We start from the raw sequence: 16,428 nt of genomic DNA, 5'->3' as shown, positions 1-16,428 counted from the left end.
ACATCTGATACAATGCAAACAAAGCTTGAATTTGTGAAGATGGATTTTCAGTACAACTGTGCCAGATTATAGTTGATTAAGAACCACTTTTTCCATTCTGCTTCTCCATTATTTATGTAAATATTTCACTTTTTTGTGCACACAGAGAAAACATTACATAAAGCATCTGAAACAATACTAAGGTATTTTCACAAATAATTGTTTATAGAGGCAAGGAATTTTTCTTCCATTTAGTAGAAATGTAAATCTTCCTTCCTGTTAAATACGTAGCTATTTTTCACATCTGTATCTGGCACACACTGAAACTATGCTCTGACTTGTATGAAAATAAGATCAGTCCCAGGGCCAGAATTTTTTATTCTATCTCAAGGGGAAAATAGCTCCTTCTGTCACAAACCTATTAACCAACAAGCACAAAAAATGGAGAAAGAACAGTTGTACAAGGCTACACTGTTACAACAACCTCTTCTTTATGCAGCCATATGCTAATTCAGAATCTACATGACTCATCAGTGACACCTCCTCCTCCACTGTGTTTCTTTAAAAAAAGAGTATTTTCTGCCAGACTTATAAATATTGCCATTCTTCTATTTCCAGTTCATGCATTCATAGGCTATAACCCTTGTCCTGCAACACAAAAGATGCTCTCATTTCAGCCTCTACTCTTCCATAGCAGTAAAGTTAGCATATGGCAGCTATGAAGAGAAGATGCATTGTTTACAAGCGTTGTCTTACCCTGTAAATGTTAACACTCCAACAGCCAGCCTTCTGAATCTAGATTCAGTTTATATACTGGATAAAATGTAATCCTACTGATCTTGTGTTTCCTAGATTTCTACTCCTGTAGACACAAACAACTGACAGTCAACAGTAAAAATATATTCTCTCGTTACATTTCCTTAGCACTTCCAAAGCGTTCTGAAAAAAAGCCCAAAATATATTTATTGAGAATTAAGATCACTTCCCCAAATGTCTTTATTTTTCTTAGTTTTTGTTTAAGTATCAGAAACCTATTTTCCAGTTTTATTTTCCCCCTTGCTAGAAGACAGATAAATGAGTATAGTGCTGCTTTTAATATTTTACTTTTTCAGGTCTTAAGTGATCTATTTTTCCAGACATGACAGGAACAATTTATATTAGTAGTACTATATTTTTGTGCATGCCACATGCCCCAAATAAAACTCCAGAGTGTGCGTAAAAGAGTAAGTCCTCTGGAAACAGAGTGCCCAGGAAGCCCAGAATCCCAGGAGACAGTCTGGGCAAGGCAGCAGGAAGCCGCTGGTGTGGCAGAACAGGTAGCAGGGGTCTGGGTGAATTGCCTAGTTAGCCATGCCTGTCTGCAGTTCAGACTGGCAGCCCTAGCCCAGCTAATGGACCAGCTGGCTACCATCTGGGCCTCCTGTTTGGCTGCTCAGGAGAGCAGCCTCCCCATTTAGTTCCAACTGCAGTGGTAGGCTGTAGGCAGCTAACAAGTCTGAAGGTCTGATGCGACCCCATAGCCCTGGTTTACTGATGCCTGATTCCGCTCAGCTTTGTTCCTGGATTCTTGCTGTTTTGGGGTTTTTTGGATGTTCCCTTTGGATCTGGTAATTTAGTCTCTGACTGGCTCTGAAATCAGCCCATCCTGACTTTGGCATCAGGATCTGATTCCCAAGTCCTGAAGCTCAACTCAGCCTGTGATTTGGACATGGTCCCTGAATTTCTCTTTGCATCTGATAACTTGTTTTCTGATGCCTGTCCCCTGAAAGCGTTTGGCTTAGTCCTTGCCCTTCCCCAGTGGCCTAGCCATTATGCAAGACTGATCCAGTCCTTACAATAGCAACAAAGCTAGGCCTCAGACTCTTGTAAAGGCAGTAGTAAGCTTATTACTTATATAAAGATATATTTTCAGTAAATGCAGTCCTGTAACTAATGAAGTGTTTCCATACCACAAGCTCCATTGATACAATAAAGGCTGCAGGCAGCAGCTTACTTGCCCAGAAGCAACTCAACTGTTGCCTCAGGCACAAGCTACAGCCCTTAACTGATACATACTGTATCTAGGACAGAGTCACTTACATTAGAAAACAGTTTAAAAGGAACAAATTTTTCCCTGTACAAAACAGGTATCACATGAAATTTTAGCATCCCAGAGTGCTGGGGGGTAAGAATACAATGTGGCATAGCATTTGCAGTTGTAGTGATGGTGTGGGCTGCTGCTGGTTTAGCACTGAGTTCCCATAACATGGGCCACTGCTGCAGTTTGGGTGTCATGGGCTGTGACACCCACCTCTGATTCAGCACCTGAGGCTGGTGCCCTACTTATCCTAATTAAGCTGGTGAAATGAGTTGAGCACCCATCTTATTTCTAAAGACAGTGATGATACAATAACAGGATAGAGTGGTGTGAAAAGTATTGGTGTTTCTTGGTATAAGTACAGTTTTACCATTGTGCCTTTTCTGAAAGTGAGGGTTAGGTACCGGGTAAAAAAATTAAGCCCTTCTGATTGGCAATGAACTTGGTTTTATCAAGTGTAAGTAATGCATACTTGCCATTATCTCATTGTCCATATCCTCAGTTTCTTGCAATGTTGCCCACAAGGATGCTGTGAAAGGTGGTAAATGAAGGATGACAGATACAGAGGGCTTGTCACAGGTCCAGTGAGGACTGACTTGTTCTTTGTAATGCTAATTAATCATTGACCACAGCATACGATTACTGTATGTCTGAATTTTCCCAGACTTGTCCTCTTTTTTAGGCTCTTGTTCACCATCCAGTGGGTTTTTAAAATGCGAGCAAATGTCCAGGTTTTTGCTTTGCCTCTGCTTTTGCTTGGGACTGGGAGCAGAAGGGAAGCTGACTGGCTGTTGGGGGAATCATGTGCTCTGTGTGCAGGGCCCCCAGCAGCTTCTGGCAGATGAGTGAGCATGTGTGTGCGTGTGTGTGTGTGTGCGCACATGCGCACGTGCAAGTGAGCTGCATGGACAGCAGAGCTGGAAGAGAGCAGGGGGCTGCGGGTTGGGAGTGCAGGGCTAGAGGGGCAGGGGCTTTAGGTCAGGAGTGTGGGGTACTGGCAGGGCTGTGGGAGGCAGGGGGCATATCACTACCCTCCCCATAAATAAAGTTGGTTAAATAAAGTCATTGAACCAGATAGACCATTCGGGAAGCTCCAAGACACAGGAAGTGTCCTCAGTGGTATAGGTAGAGAACTCAGAATTATCAACACTGCCAACACAGAGGTGGTGATGAATAAGCTGTCTAAAGCTGCTCAGCAGTTAAGAGAGCTACGTACCCCTATCACTACCTCATTGTCTGAATTGGGAAGACAAGAAGTCAACAATTCCAAAGTCCTCCTCGCTTGGCACAAAATTAACCAACTGGAGCATTACTGGCTATCAGAGCTCTAGAACGTCACAAAATGATACTGGTCTTGCATTATTGTGTGCTCAAGCACAGGCCTGGATACAAAATGTATTAAGTGGTATTGTACGCAAAGGGCACTCTGGCATAATCCCCATAGAAATAAGCCATTTAATAACAAAGGTGTCCACAAAGACTGAGTTAAGACTGCATAACTGGTGGTTAGAGTATTTAAAATATTGCCCGAAGGAAAAGGCACTGATAGAACAACATTCACACTATCATTGAGGCTAGAATAAAAATTATACATCCTCATATATATATATATATATATTGAGAGAAGAATCAATGGATTAGTATTTAAACCTAAGATAAAGACCCAATGGGCATATTACAGAACTAATGAAACTGGTGGAATTACAGAATTAGTAGATGTGAGCCATTCTAGCATGGACCAACTTGTTTTTATATGTAAGGATATATATAATACTGTTGTAGATGATTGTAGAAATGCTGTAAATACCTCTATTTATGAATGCCATTTTGACATAATTCAGGCACACAATGCATCTACCACTACATATATATTAGATCAACAATGTCTGTATAAGTACACGGTACAATTCCATCATATTGAACCATTGGTATAGAGTTATCATAACATGGGAAAACCTTTTGTGCTTGCCCTGTGTCACATATTCATGGGTGTGACATGGACATGTCTGTCCCAACAACTTATAATTTTTTCATTGTAGAGAATTTTACTGTTTATGATGAATTAATGCAAACATATATAGCTATGGACCTAGAGCTTTACTCCAAACCAGTGGCCCTCTCAGGGTCTTTTAAAGGGCTTCCGCCCAGGGCACTGTAGAACTCTGCTCTTGGCACTTTTCTGCACTTGCCACCTTAGGGAGGGTAGGGGTTGAGGTGGATCAGGTCAACATGGGCATATACATTCACACATGGGTCATCACATTGACCTACTTCCTCAACTGTAACAAGCTATGCCACTTAGACCCCAAGAACTCCAGCTTCTCAGGTGAATGCCCTAGCCACAGAATTCTCTGGGAAGAAAAGATGAGCAGTTGCACCGCTGTTCCTTCTGTCCCATCTTTGCACACAGCAGCATTGCAAGATTTAATGACATTGGGAATCATTTGTTTTATGAAAGAATCTCAGTTTAATTTAGTGACAAAAAAATAAACCCATATCCTAGGCTAACATTTATCTGCCATCTGAATTTGCTAGAACCTGTTTCCTTCCACAGGTATAGAGATGCATCTCTATATCATGCTTCACATTGTCTATCAGGACCTTGACATTTCCTCAGAGTCTCGTCGGCAGCACCAGTAAATTGATGAAAGGTGCTGCATTCCTCTTCCAGTTCAGGAGGAATCTCTACTTGGTGTGGAATCAGCATCTGGTCCTCTGCTTCCAAAGAAATACAGTATTCTGGGGGAATACTTTATTTCCTCCTGGTGAAAGTTGGGGCATTAAAAAGTTCCAATCCTTCTGTTTTGTTCTGCCTAAAATCAGATCTAGTACAAGCAATGGCAGTGCAAGATTCCTTCTCAGCCCCAAGTCTTTGAATGGAGAAGCTGGCTTTCAGGATATACCAAGAGTTCCAACTTCTTGGTCAATTCATAGCTTTCCTGCCATACCCCAACCACCAATATGTTCCCAACATTCCTGGTCATGTAAACATTTGTCTGCTAAGAACCTGGAATGATCCCTTGTTTTCCTCTGTCCTCAGACACCTCTAACCAAGCACTCAGCAGTTCATATACAGAGGCAATCATCGAGCCTCTGGATCAGGGCGTACACCTAAGAGGTGTTGTCAGGTGCCTGATGAATCTGCTTGTAGCTGATGAGCCCAATGTAAGAGTGACACGGCTTGTTACCATTTTTACAGATCCCTGTGTTGTCAGAGTTGGAGTCCAGGTTTACAGCATGCTGTTTTCTTCTTTCTCGCTTTGCTCTATCCTCTGAACCAAAGCCGCTTCATGTTGAGCTACTCCCAGGGCCAGATGTTTCCTCCAGATGAGACAGGATTCTGTAGGCTCCTCTCAGCTTTATATGTTGATGGTGAATAACTTTTGTATAATTTTTGCACATGTCGTATCACGTAAAGGGCGACCCCACTTTCTACAGCCATCTTGAGTTTTGCTATACAAAATATTCTTGGGGATAAGGTCTCCACCCATTCTCCTAACAAGTCTGGGCTATCAGAAATTAATCCTTTTGATAGTGATTTCTAAGTGTGTCAGTCCTGCATGGTCCAGCACCTCCGTGTGTGGCATTTTGTCTTCCCATTTATTTTCAGGATCTAGCACAGGCATATCATATGGAAGCTGTTCAGTCTCCTGATAAGCCTAGTATATGTAGTCCACATTTCTGAACCATTAAGCAGGATGACAGCACACAATTCTCATAGATTCATATCTTCACCTTAGTTGATAGTTGCATGTTTCTGTAATAGCCTGACATTCTTAGCTGAACCTGTTAGTCAGTTCAGTTTGGAGGACAAGATTCCTGCTGATCGTAGAACCCAAGTAGCAAAAGCTGTTGATGACTGAAAAGATTAACCCTCCAGGCTGATGTTGGGCACTGGTCCTTGATACATGATCACAGCCTTCTTGACACTAATTGTCACCTGAACCTCTTGCATGACACAGAAAATGTGCCCAAGAGATTTTGCAGGTAAGATTCACTGTGGGCAACCACAGCTGCATCATTTGCAAACAGGAAATTTCTCAGTAACTGTTCCTATCTATTGATAGGATTCCTATCAAGCCTCCTTTTAAAAACCCCCAGGGTAAGAGCGAGCACCACTTCCCTTGGAAGTTGGTTCCAGATCCTAACTGCTTCCTGAACCTACTCTCAATCAACTTGTGACCATTATTCCTAGTTACTTCTGGTAATGCTCAGGGGAACAGGGACTCTCCTGTTACCCACTGGTCCCCCTTGGAAAGTTTATAGACGGCCACTAGATCCCCTCTCAGCCTTCTCTTGTGGAGGCTGAACAGGTTCAGGGTCCCATAGCCTCTCCTCGTAGGGCCTGCTGTCCCCTGACCATGCGAGTGTCCCTCCTTTGGACCCTTTCAATGCTGTCCACATCCCTCCTGAAGTGCGGTGCCCAGAACTGGATGCAGTACTCCAACTGTGGCTTGACCAATGTCGCACAGAGGGGGAAGATCACTTCCTTGGACCTGCTCGTGATGCATCTGTGGATGCAGGACAAGGTACGGTTAGCCTTACTTGACCACGTCCTCACATTGGCAGCCCATGTTCATCTTGGAATCAATAATGATTCCAAGATCCTTTTCTGCCTTTGTGCTGATGAGAAAGGAGTTCCCCAGCCTATAGATATGCTGCTGGCTCTTCCTTCTTAGGTGTAGTACCTTGCACTTGTCAGTATTGAATCCCATCCTATTCTCATCTGCCCACCCCTGTAACCTGTCCAGATCTAGTTGTAGCCTGCCCCTCCGTTCTAGCATACCTACCTCTCCCCACATCTTAGTGTCATCTGCAAATTCGAACAAGGTGCTTTTCACCCCCTTGTCCAAGATGCTGATGATGATGTTGAACAGTGTGGGCCCGAGGTTCAAGCCCTGGGGGACCCTACTGCCCACATCCCTCCAGGTCAAAAATGACCCGTCCACGACTACTCTCTGGGTGTGGCCCCCTAGCCAATTTGCCACCCATCTCACTGTGTGGGCATTAATGCTACAGTCACCTAGTTTTTTAATGAGAATTGGTTTCCTGGGTTCTCCTTCCTCCCTTTTTTGAAAATGGGGACCACATTGGCCCTTTTCCAGTCCTCTGGCACCTAGCCAGAGCACCATGAGTGCTCATAAAGCTGTGCCAGGGGTCCCAAAATGACCCCTGCCAATTCCCTCAGCACGCTGGGGTGGAGATCAGCTGGACCTCCTAGTCACCTTTTGCATTTCTCTTAGAGCCTTTCTCAATTTTGTCAAGGTTGTAGCATTGGGAGATTTCTTGTAGATGGTTAGTGCTCTCCTTTTCTTCTCACCCAGAGGTATAAGGATTTCAGAGTGCTCTTCAAAGTAGTTTGCATTTTTCTTGAATTTTTTGCCAAGTGCTGTTCTAGCAGCATTGTACACAGTCATTTTTAAGCTTTCCCACACCTCTGTAATTTAGCTGCTAGGCAAGCTTGCTTTCACTTCTTCATTGAATAGCTTGCATCTTTCTGTGCCTTAGTTCGACTGACACCAATCTGAAAACAACTGGTTGTTTTTGCTATGGTGGATCATTTCGGCATTGATTCTGACTTTGCAACAGACTAAAGCATGGTCAGTGTCAAAGTCTGAACTGTGATAAGACTTCATATGCACAATTTATTTCAGGTGGCTCCTTCTGGTCAGTACTAGAGCTAATTGGTGTCAATGCCCTGATCCTGGATGTCTTTTTTGTGATTTTTCCCAGAGAAGTAGCAGTTGGTAACACAGAGATTTTAACTTGCACAGAGTTCTAACACTGGCTGACCACTTTCACTCATATTACCAATTCTGAATTTGCCCAGAATACCAATTCTCAAGGTCAATTCTCAAAACTACACCCAACTCTTGCACTGAAGTTGCTGAGTAATATCATGGTCTAATTTTAGTGAGTTCTCTCAGTCTCTTCTTCAAGTTGTTGGTAGAAGATATTTTCATCTTCATCACTGGCTTGAAGGATAGGTGCACAAACACTAAACAAATTGATGAAGCTGTTCTGTGCCAGATGATGATGTAGTCATTCTCTTGGATGAAACCTATCTCTGACAGCTGAGTTTCTGATGATGCAGTAATACTGATTCCAATTCTACCCAATTTGTAGTTTATAGATTCATAGATTTCTAGAGCCAGAAGGGACCTCGTAGATCATCGAGTCTGACCCACTGCTCCAGGCAGGAAAGAGCACTTAGATTAAGTAAACCTAGCCAGATGTCTGTCTAATCTCCTGTTGAACACCTCCAAGTTAGGGGAAAGCACCACTTCCCTTGGAAGCCCATTTCATATTTTGGCAAGCCTTACCATAAAGAATTTCTTCCTTATGTCCAATCTAAATCTATTCTCCTTCAGTCTACAAATTGTTATTTCTGGTAACCCTGAGGGGCGCCCCGGTAAATAGAGTGCCCCCTATTCCCTGCTGACCACCCCCCCCCGATGAATTTGTAGGCAGTCACAAGATCACCTCTCAGCCTTCTCTTGCAGAGGCTGAAGAGATTCAGGTCCCTCAGTCTGTCTTCATAGGGTCTTTCCTGCAGGCCCTCAACCAATCCCCCATATAGTAGTGTCATTTTCCATATACCAGAGTCTAAATCTAATACAGGGGTCAGAGTCCAAACATTCCAACATACAAGTAGCTTTATTTCATTTTGGCTGGGTGTGACAGGTTCAGCCTAGAGAAGCTGCCCACAGGCTTTGTGCATGCCCTGTTCACCTGGCCACAATGCACCTTCCTCCCCTCATGAGCCATGACTTGTGTCATATGAATGGTTAATTAGGGGGAGGCACCTGTGGTCACTCAGTGGTCTTGATGTGGTTGAGTCTGTGTTGGTCTTCTGTGGAGCTCCTCCTCCCATACACACTACCCTTTTCCATTCAGGTGTTTCAGTTGCATCTCAATAGTAAGTTTGGCCTCCACTTGCTTTTTTTCCTTCTAGGTGTTATGTGAAGTTCTGGCTTGCTCAGGACAGTTCCTGTGGCTTTGTTTCAAAAGGATTAAAACAGGAACAGGTGACTGAATTTAAATTGCTCAAGCTCATTAGCTGGTCAGGGCACTAGTGCCTTGGGGTAGTAAACTCAGTCCAGGGTGCCTTGGGGCACTACTCCCTACTGCCCTGGTCCTGGTCTGCCCTGGTTCACAGGTCCTCCCTTTGCCTGCATCCTTTGCAAGCAGCTATGCAGCTCAGACTGGCCCAAAGGCTCAGCAGGGGTCTTATGCTCCAGTCACCAATCTTTGGGGCACTCCTTGTCTACAGCCTTCCCTACCAGTCATGCCATGCCAGCCAGCTGTCTCTGCACAGCTTCTCTGGCCATTCTTCCAACAAGCTTCTCCACATTGGCTGCTACCTTCCCCTCCTAACCTGTGCTGCTCCACAAGGGGGCCCTGGTGTGGGCTGTTGACTGTGGCCTGGTGGCACCTGTGGAAGCAGTGGGGAAAATGTGCAGGCCCCTTTCTGGAGTTCTGATGGATTCCCCATCCTCCCTCTTTGGCCTGTTTTTTAGCTGTCTTCTTCCAAGCTCTGAGACAATTTGTGCACTTCCTTCAGCTGGCATGACACAAAACACTTGGATTATAGCCCAGCCATCTGGGCCTGGGGTGATCCAGCACAGCAGGGTATGCATCCCATCAAGTGGGATAGCATGCTTTTCTCCTCCACCAAGCTTTCGTTGACCACCTGCTGTTGGATAAGTCAGTGGCTTGGGCAGGGCCCTGTCACACCAGGAAAAACTTGGTTGGGGCATGACTGTTTTGACCCACTTTTTTGAGGGCCTTCCTTAAAAGAGGCAAGCAGGCCACCCCTGAATAGGGCTGCTTGGATGCCTTGGGACCTGTCTCAGGTTCCATAGGACCCTTATGGAGTCTTGTGACCATCACACCAAGGTCTTGTCTAGGGCACTCAGAGACTCTTGGATTACTGCAAAATGCAGCGCAGTTCCTTCAGTCTAAACACAGTTTTCTACTTCAGTGTGACTGTTTGTAAAATTTCAAGCCATCACTATGCTGGAATAAACCTGACCTTCATCCCACCCTCTTGCTCACCCGCCGCAGCTTGATGATTTGGTTTTCTTAGGACGGTTGGATCACTCCTTGGGCAAAAGTCCATGTGGCTGGGTTGCCGGTTCTTATGCAGGGCTCCACCTACCCTACACTCTTCCCCTTTCCCCTCAGGCCTGTGGTGAAAGATCCCATGCCCCTGGAGGGCTGCCACTTTCCTGAGCTCTCCCCCGACCCTTTTCTTGGTGCACTGGGGGCCCATACGATTCTTCTAGTTATGCCCAGTTGAGTTCCCTGCTGACTTGACTGACTCTGCAGGTCTGTAGCAGCATCTTGACCCCAGCTCTTGCTTCATTCACACTTTGGACTGTTGACTGTAATGAAGAAAAAAAAAATTAGAGAAATGTAGGTTAGACAAATACCACAAGGTGGGGAGTCAGTGGCACTAGTTAAAGAGGATCTAGAGGCAGATGAAAAAATGTTAAAGGGCTTGGAAGGCAAATCATACAAGGACAAGCTGGGGATCTGTGGCAAGGCCCTTGAAAAAGGGATGGGTACAGGGTCTGTTAGACGGGGATACCTGTGCATAGCACCCCAGAATCTACACAAAGCCCATAGCAGCAAAGCTCTTACAATCCCCCATTAAGGGGAGGAAAAAAGATAAAGTGAAGCTTCCCTGTTCAAGCCTCCTGTATTAGTCCAATGGAGGCCAACTTGTTAGGCAGGTATACCCCGCACCTTCCCTGAGAGCCACAGTGATCATCTTCCCTTATCTGCAGATCTGCTTTCTCCTCCCACCCTCTGCTCCCTACCTGCCTGCTCTGCTTTCTGCTTCCTGCTGCTGAGAGTCCCATCCCCTTTCCAGTCTGCCATATGCTATAAACAAAGGTTGCCACTGCCACTTGGGGCACCCATGCCACACATTGCCCACCCCTTTTCTAATCCATCCCCATTGCCTCATCCCTGTGCTCCTCCCTCTCCATCACTTCAGGCCCTTGTTGCTGTTTCTGCCCCCCCCCCCACTGCCTCCTACCCCTGTTTCTCGACCTCCATGGGCTCAAAGCCCTGCTCCTCAGCCTCCATGGGCTCGAAGCCCTGCTCCTCAGCCTCCATGGGCTCGAAGCCCTGCTCCTTGAGCTCCATCAGCTCAAAGCCCTGCTCCTTGAGCTCCATGGGTTGATATACAATCATTTTTACTGAAAATGTTAAGAAAAATGCTGATGCACCAGCACTGCTCTTCTTAAGGCACACAGAAAAACAGAAATGAAGCCGTTAGGGGGAGCTGAAGAGGAGCCAACAGTTATCACGTCAAAGTCTTTATGATGTTGCTGTCCCACTGCCCAATAGTTTGATGATGGCCAATAGCTTTATGATGTCACTGTCCCACTCACCCAGTTCAGTGACTCTATCCCCAAGTCACAGGGGATACTCCTAATGGCCTTAACTCATCCTGCCTTGATTATGCAAAGTCAGGGAAAAACAGGGGATGATCTTTTCTAGAGGAAACACCAATGGCACTTGGGTTCTCCAATTATACACAGTAGAAGTAGGGACTTACTAGGGCTGCAAATCCTCCAATTTTGTAGCATCTAGCTTCAGTAGATGGGATGTGCATCTCTTGTAGATGTACAATGTCAACAGCATGTTGGAGGGTAAGAACACCTATTAGGCTTCACTTTACATTCGACAGACCCCTCAATATTAAGTTTTAAGATTTGGATTGCAGGCCTAATGGCATGAAAGCCATAGAACTGCACAACATCTGGGAGGTTGGTGGCAATGACACTGGGATAGCTCAAGAAGTTTGCAGAATTTTGTTTGTCAGGAGGATCAATAGTTTTCCTGGTGTGGACCAGATACTGACGATTGGCACAATGTGAATATTGATCCATTGCCAGCCAAGTTGAGACACACAACAACCTTCTTAATATGCTGGCTGTGGCATTGTGAAGTGCAAGAGCCTCAACCCTAAGGATGTTAGTCCTAGCCATCTTGTACTCTGTGGCAGAGTACTGTGCACCAGTTTGGAATTGGTCGCCACATACCAAACTTGTTGATGTGCAGCTACATTTGATGATGCGCATCACCTCAGGAACTCTTTGGTCAATCCCTCTATCATAGCTTCCAGTTCTTAACAACATAGTTCTCCCTCATATCCAATGGGAAGTTGCAACTAGCAAGCTACTGGAGAAGATTTATGCCAATCCAAGCCTGCCACTGTATGACTATCTCTTAAATTTACCTGCTGTATGCCTACCATCATTACACCCACTCTGGTAGAAACTGCTGTACCAGAACTGCATGGCAGAGACCCTTTGGTAGGAGGAATGGAGGTTGACATCACCACTAAACAAATTCCTTATCACAGATCAGCAATTACACACATGCTGACTGACTGACTAGGGCTGCAGTTAGGGCCTGGTGCCTCATGCCTTAGCAACAGTCAGGGTCTGGCACTCTCAGGTCTCTGAGATGGTCTGGATTTGGCACTTCAAGCCCTAGCAGCAATCTACACCTGGCACCTCAGGCCTTTGCAGTGGTCTGAGCATGGTGCCTTGGTCCATAGCAACTGTTGGAGCCTGACACCTCACACCTTAATAAAGGTTGGGGCCTGGAGGCCTTGGTTCTTTGCATTATCTGGAGCTTCACACCTCAGTGCCTAGCAATGGTCTGGGCATGGTCACTTGTTCCTTAGCAATAGTCTGAAGCCGGAGCCTTAGCAATGATATGGCCTGATACCTCAGGCCTTGGCAGTGGTCAGTGCTTGAAGTTCTCTTCCCTTGAAGTCATAGCAAACTAACCAGATATCCTTCTTTGACAAAATAACTTTCTGAGTCAATGAAGGAAATGCAGTGAACATGGAGTATTTGAACTTTAATAAGGCTTTTGACAGAGTTCCACATCATCATCTCAAGACACTTGGCTTAATAACCAGAAGCAAACAGCAATTATTAATATATCAGTGCCAGGATGCCAGGTGTTTTGAGTGGGGTCACATAGGGATCTGTCTTGAGTCCTGTGTCATATAACTTATTTCACTTGAACTGAGTAAAAATTAACAAACGTAATTGCAAGGTATAATTAACATAGTGAATTAAACTTAAATAAGAACATGTTAATCTCAGATCCCAAAGTAATGTAGTGTAACTTGCTTATTAGGTAGACCCAATCTTAAACAATAACTTATTATAATGATTTCTAACACCTTTAACCCTATAGGATAACAGCTATAAAGCAACACTATAAATGGCTATATAACTAAAAAATTAGCATAAACAAAATATAAAAGAATACGCACATTAAGTAACCCTCAGGGAAGGACGTAACGGAAGGGTCATTGCTGTCTCATGCCCCAAAGATCTTTACATGAAGACTAAATCCTGACTGAGGGACCTTCCTCCGGTTCTCCCTCTGACAGCCCAGTTCAGAAATGTCTGACTTCGCTGAATAAACTTAACGTGTATCTTCTAACTAAGAGACTATCAATAAGTCGCTAACCAAGTGGAAACTCTTGATTAATTCCTTTATCTGTTTTATTATCACTATCAATTTTAATTTGTATTATGTTGTCTGTTTATTAACTTAACTATTTTACTAACTGTCATATGTGCAAACTATATCTTTTGTTGTTATAAATAAAATTTATTCTTTTTTATAAGAAAACTTGTCATTGCTTTCCTTCCCAACATCACCTCCTCAATTCTGAACCAAAAAAGCCCAGGGGGTAATAAAGTTGCAGTGCTCAGTCAGTCTGCAACTAAAATGATATACTCACAGTGCCCAGCTGGCCTGTGACAATTTCTTAATGATGTCAATGCCAGATTAGATAGCTTCCTGATCAAGCTGAAGATGACACACAACTGGAAAAGATTTCAAGCACTTTAAAAGATAGAAGCAGAATTTAGAAGGATCTCAATGGATGAGAAAGCTGGGGTAGAGAAATAGGATGAAGTTCAAGACAGAAAATTGTAAGGTGCTATACTTAGGGAAAAGTAAATCAAAAGCTCAAATACACAGTAGGACAGAAGCAGGTAGAAGGTAGCATTATTAAGAAGAATGTGAGTTTGATGGATCAAAGACTCAACAGGACTCTGCCCTGTTTCTCTTCTGTCTCCATTCAAACAACAGAGAAACTGATTCAATCTGACACAGTTAATTATTCATACTGCTTGTAACCTTGTGGAACACTGTTACAGTGAGTAAATTCTGGCAGTAATCTTTGCCGTTCACTCACCTTCCACGCCTTTGATGGGAGAATAAATAAATAGATAAACAAAAAAAAGATGATTGCAGGTCTTATAATTGGTTTTTACAAGATGATTAATACTTCTCACTCAATACAAGCACAAAGTGATCACATCAGAGTACCTGGTCAGCAAAGTTTTTTATAGATTTTAAGTCTGTTTTGTAGCCTCAGCTGAGCTTACCTTACTAGTTAATTCCTTTTCTTTATTTCTTTAGATTCCACTACTAGTAGTTCAGTGATCCATGCTCCCCTCCTGTTCTTCAGAATAGTCTAACCTTTTTTGCACAATTTAGGCAAGTACCTACATGACGTGTGGGATATCCCTTGCTCGGACCCAATCGCACAGTTCCCACGCCTCCGTATTAGTTGTCTTAACCCACTGGGTTGACCTCTGCTTCTCCGTCCCCTTCCGGGGGTTGTTTTTTGGAGGAAACATCCTTTTTAAGGTGTTTCCCTGGTTCTTTTCCAGTCAGTAATTGTAAGTTTTTCTCAGCTATTGAGATCTCTGGCCAGGAGATACTGTTTGATGATATCATCGCCTATAGTCAGTGTTGCCACTCCTCAGTAAGTTTTTCTTCTCTTTTTTTCATAACAGGGTCAATAAGCTCCCTGTTACAAACTTAATAAAAAAGCTGAACATTACTGAACTGTGAAGTTAAGAATGAGGCATAAAAATCACTGTCAGTCTAGGACAAAGGTCAGTAACCAAAGGCCCAATGAGCCTGTGACAGGAGTATCAATATTGGAGCCTTTCTGGGAGTGGCTCCGCCCTCCTGTAATGGGCCAACCGCCTGCTTACTCTCCTGCCACGACTTGATCTTATTTGATTAGAAGATGGTTGTAATCAGCGGGAGGCTGCCCATTTTTCCGCGTCCCAGTAACAGCGGGTGCTACCTGCAGCTCCTTTTCCTCCGCTACACCGCAGCCCAAGCCTCGCAGATGGAGATGATGTGGTTTGACCTGGGCCTTGTTGTTTTCTGGCCCGCCTCTTTACTCCCAGGGCTCCTCACTGCCCCCTCTCTCACTTGCTCTGGGGCTCCTCGCTGCCCCCTAGCTCTGGAGCTTCTCGCTGACCCCCCTAGCTCCGGGGCTCCCTACTGCCCCCTCTCGCTTCGGGGCTCCTCCCTACTGCCCCCTCTCTCTCCGGGGCTCCCGGGCTGGGGCCAGTGCACCCCCTAACAATGCTGCGCCCTCTCCGGCGCCAGGAGGCCCCATGTTACCATGGAGCTCCTATGAGGCCTCCTCCACCCCTAATAGCCTCTCCTGGTCCTCCGGTCAAAACAGTAAACATAAAACATAAAGCCCCTGGGCTACAACATAAAAACTAGACCGTCTGGTCAAACAAAAATCTTGTCCCTACTAGAGAGCAAGGGAGTGGGGGAAGAAGGGCTCCACCAACCTCAGCAGTGACCAGGGGATGCTGTCATGGCCAGAGTCCTCCCCTCTGTCTGTCCAGGCTGAGTCCCTACTCCCACGGCTGCTGGAGAGCGACTGTCCTCCTGGCTTCCTACCTGGGCTTAGGAAGGGATAAGCCCTGCCCCTTCCTGATCAGCTGGTTTTACCAGTTGCCCTGGCAACCAGCACCTGTGCAGCCCTGGTGACTGGCAGCTGAGCCTCCCCCTTTCTGCCACTAGGGGTCTCCCCAGAGCAGTCTCTGCTCTCAGGCGCAGGGCACCTGAGAGCACTGCGACAGAGCCACTGAATCCAGCCTGTGGAGTTGGGGCTTTAGCAGTGTTTGGCAATGGGGAAAGCTTGGCAGGGTTCAGAGCCAGGGAGATTCACTGGTGCCACACTGTGGCCAGGCAGTTGGGTGGCCAAACTGTATGGAGTTGCTGGGTGGCAGGGAGAAGTGGCAATGGCTGTTTGGTTTTAGCACCAGCCAGGCTTGGGCCCAAGCTGGACAATTCTGGACCACTGTGGGAGAACATTGCTAACAACTAGTATGATTGAGTGCAAGGTAATTGCTTAGAGGATTCTGCCTTGAAGGCAACCCAGCAAGATAGAGGCCTCCTGGGATCCTGGTGTCACTTCAGTTAATTTTTTCATGTTAGAGAGAGCTGGTAGGTCAGTGTACCAGACCCAAGCAAGACACCTCACAGAACCTTCTGTTGGA

The sequence above is a fragment of the Crocodylus siamensis genome, chromosome 2 (assembly GCF_052110815.1).
Source record: "Crocodylus siamensis isolate JL-2025a chromosome 2, ASM5211081v1, whole genome shotgun sequence".
Classification (NCBI taxonomy): domain Eukaryota; kingdom Metazoa; phylum Chordata; order Crocodylia; family Crocodylidae; genus Crocodylus; species Crocodylus siamensis.
The sequence above is the reverse complement of the archived record's forward strand: the minus strand, read 5'-3'. Positions refer to the sequence as shown.